Here is a 3,822-nt window from a genome sequence, read left to right as displayed (position 1 = left end):
AAAAAAAAAAAAAAAGAGAATAAGAACTGAAGCCCTTTCTTACCATACTGACCTCATCTTATATCACTGTCTTACCTCACTTCCTACACTGTAGCCACACCAGCTGTTTCTATTCCTGAAACCGAGTCTCTGCAATTGCTGTTCCCTTTGACTGGAGTGCTTTTCCCCATGGTCTTCTCGTGGCTGGCCTCTTGTCATGCAGGTCTGTGCTGATTCTACCTCTTCAAAGAGGCTTTCACTGGATGTCCTTACTCATAATGTACATCCAACTCCTCCACCCCCGGCATTCCCTGTGTGGTTACCCTGCTTCATGTTTTCCCCAAAGTGTTGATCAATTTCTTAGATCTGATGCTTATTCGTATGTGTTTGCCCACTGATGGCAGGGACCTTGCCTTTCTGTTTCACCACTCCATCCCCAGTGCCTGGAACAAAGTTTGGGCCAGAGTAGCTGCTTTATATTTGTTGAATGAATGAGGGGCTTGAGGTGTAATTGAGCAGATGGGATGTATACATAGGAGGTAACTAACAATACAGATGCCAAGTGCTACAGAATGTGAAAGAAGCAAGAAGAATTGGAGTCAATAGAGAAGGCTTCACGGACAAGCGAGGAGGAGCAGCATTAGATAAATGGAGAGAAAAGAAGGAAAGGTGTAGTGTGATTGGGTCAAGTTTGGCAGAGAGTTCTTAGGGATGGTCTCTGTTGTGCTAGAGTTTATCATCCATTGCTGAGGGGCGAGTGTGTCATTCCCTCCAGGATGTCCCCAGCTAGTCCAGCTGGTGGCTGACATTGGAGGGCTGTGCTGTGAAAAGTGACACTGGGTTTAGAGTAGGAGTCACAAACTTTTATGGCTCCAAAGCCAAAGAGAGTGGAAAAAAAGAAAAAAAGAAGAAGAAGAAGAAGCCTGTTAGCTCACGCCTGTAATCCCAGCACTTTGGGAGGCTGAGGTGGGCAGATCACGAAGTCAGGAGTTCAAGACCAGTCTGGGCAACATAGTGAAACCCTGTCTCTACTAAAAATACAAAAAATTAGCTGGGTTTGGTGGTGTGCACCTGTAATCTCACCTTCTTGGGAGGCTGAGGCAGGAGAATCACTTGAACCTGGGAGGTGGAGGTTGCAGTGAGCTGAGATTGTGCCACTGCATTCCAGCCTAGGCAACAGAGTGAGACTCCGTCTCAATAAAAAAGAAGGATGTATGGTGGTGGGGTCAGGGGTAAACTAGAGATGACTGTTGTGAAAAAATGTACGCCCTGTGATATCAGATGTGATTTTTTTCAAACAAAGCCACAAATTCTCATTTTTAAGATGTCAAATATCTTGAGTTTAAAAAAATTGTAAAATACACATAACATAAAATTTATCACCTTAACCATTTAAAACTTTTTTAAAATAGTGATAAAACATGTATAACTTTCGTAACCATTTTTAAGTGTACAGTTCATGGCATTAGGTAAATCGTATAAGCAGTCTCAAGAACTTCATTATTTTATTTTTTTATTTTTGAGATGGGGTCTCATTGTGTCACCTAGGCTAGAGTGCAGTGGCACAGCCATCGCTCACTGCAGCCTCCACCTCCCTGGCTCAAGCAGTCCTCCGCCTTCAGCCTCCCACGTAGCTGGGACTATAGGTACGTGCCACCATGCCTGGCTAATTTTTAGAGATGCAATCTCTCTATATTGCCCAGGCTGGTCTCAGACTCCTGGTCTCAAGCAATCCTTCTGTCTTGTCTTCCCAAATTGCTTGGGATTACAGGCCTGAGCCACTGTGCCCGGTCTCTAGAACTTCTTAATATTGGGACTGAATAAAATTAAACACACATGTCAGCGGAATTCTGCTTCAGCCCACTATTTTTCCGGCTCTGGTTTAAAGGTAGAGATGAGGGGGAACCCCAGATGAGGTCTCTTAAGTAGAGGGATTTGGAGAGCGGCCCACCAGAAAAGGACAGGTTAGACAAGTGTGGGAGACTGGAATTCAAGATGTGAGATGGATGTTCAAGGAATAAGTGTCATAAGCTCCCGGAAAGGCAGCCAGAGAAGTGCCGTGGACAGAGTGGGAGAGATTTCCTGCCCAGCTAAAGAGGCAGGTGACCACCAGTGAGGCAGCTTGACGTTAAAGTCAGAACCCAGAGCTGAGACAGGAAGAAATTTGTTTTCTTGTTTTCTCCAGGAGTCTAGGACATGGGAATAGAGGAATTTAGCTTAAGCCTGGAGATGGTAAGAAGCAGTGTAGGGTATTCTAGGGGAAGATTTTCCTAACAGGGTAATGACAAGTGCTTTGAACTTGTGCCAGACTGAGATTGGTTTCGTTTGCATCACCTTATGACATGCATGTCACTTTCTTTACACTGTAATGGAGATTGGTCTAGACATTGAACTTTGTGACTTGGAGTTGCAGAGAGCTAGGCTGGAGCAGAGGAAGGGTATGGCGGTCTGGAGAACTGTCTGGTTTTACTCCCAGCTGCTGACAGCAGAACGCTGATTTGACACCAGTTACTGGGGGAGCAACAGTGCCTCATTTTGTCACTTCTTTAGTAATGCGACCTTTACATTCTTCAGGCCCTTGGCAAGGGAACATGTATAACAGTTGCACAATGAACATAGCTTAATTTTATTCCTATTGTAAAATCAATGTATGGAGCCAGGCGTGTGGGTCACGCCTGTAATTCCAGCACTTTGGGAGGCCAAGGCGGGCAGATCACCTGAGGTCAGGAGTTCGAGACCAGCGTGACCAACATACAGTGAAACCCTGTCTCTACTAAAAATGCAAAAATTAGCTGGGAGTTAGTGGTGCATACCTATAGTCCCAGTTACTCAGGAAGCTGAGGCAGGAGAATTGCTTGAACCTGGGAGGCAGAGGTTGCAGTGAGCCGAGATGGTGCCACTGCATTCCAGCCTGGCTGACAGAACGAGACTCTGTATCTCAAAAAAAACAAAACAAAACAATGTATTCTTACTATTAAAAAATACAGAGAAAATATAAAGAATGACTATGATCTCAAATCCCCATTTTTGGCAACCCTCTGTGCATGTGTACACTATTTTTTTTTTTCCAAGACTGAGTCTTGCTCTGTCACCCAGGCTGGAGTGCCATGGTGTGATCTCACCTCACTGCAACCTCTGCCTCCTGGGTTCAAGCGATTCTCCTGCCTCAACCTCCGAGTAGCTGGGATTACAGGCATGTACCACCACGCCCAACTAATTTTTGTTTTTTGTGGGTTTTTTTTGAGATGGAGTCTCACTCTATTGCCCAGGCTGTAGTGCAGTGGTATGATCTCAGCTCACTGCAACCTCTGCCTCCCGAGCTCAAGTGATTCTCCTGCATCAGCCTCCCGAGTAGCTGGAATTTCAGGCACCCACCACCACACCTGCCTAATTTTTAGTAGAGATGGGGTTTCACCATGTTGACAAGCCTGGTCTTGAACTCCTGGCCTCAGGCGATCCACCTCAGCCTCCCAAAGTGCTGGGATTATAGGTGTGAGCCACCATGCCTTGCCTAATTTTTCTATTTTTAGTAGAAACAGGGTTTTACCAAATTGGGCAAGCTGGTCTTGAACTCCTGACCTCATGTGATCTGCCTGCCTTGGCCTCCCAAAATGCTGAGATTACAGGCATGACCAACCTTGCCCGGCCTGCATGTATACACTATTACACAGACCCATTCTTGTACTTCCATTATTACATAAATATCCTAGAATCTGTTGTGGATTGCTTATTATGTCAAATATTCTACTTTAATCACATCATACCAGAGGATAACTATTTACAAATGTCTTGTAATTTTCTTTTTTTCTTTTCTTTTTTTTTTTTTTTTTTTTTGCTTGTTTT

The 3,822-nt window shown here is 44.7% G+C and overlaps 1 protein-coding gene across 2 annotated transcripts in view; it reads left to right on the top strand.

Moving 5' to 3' along the window:
- Positions 1-3,822, top strand: part of DDB2 (damage specific DNA binding protein 2) — a 31,084-nt gene that overhangs the window by 4,364 nt on the left and 22,898 nt on the right. The window lies entirely within an intron of this gene.

This window comes from Cebus imitator, unplaced genomic scaffold (assembly GCF_001604975.1).
Source record: "Cebus imitator isolate Cc_AM_T3 unplaced genomic scaffold, Cebus_imitator-1.0 Scaffold58, whole genome shotgun sequence".
Taxonomy (NCBI): Eukaryota; Metazoa; Chordata; class Mammalia; order Primates; family Cebidae; genus Cebus; species Cebus imitator.
Note: the sequence above shows the minus strand (reverse complement) of the source record. Positions and strands in the feature narration are given on the sequence as shown.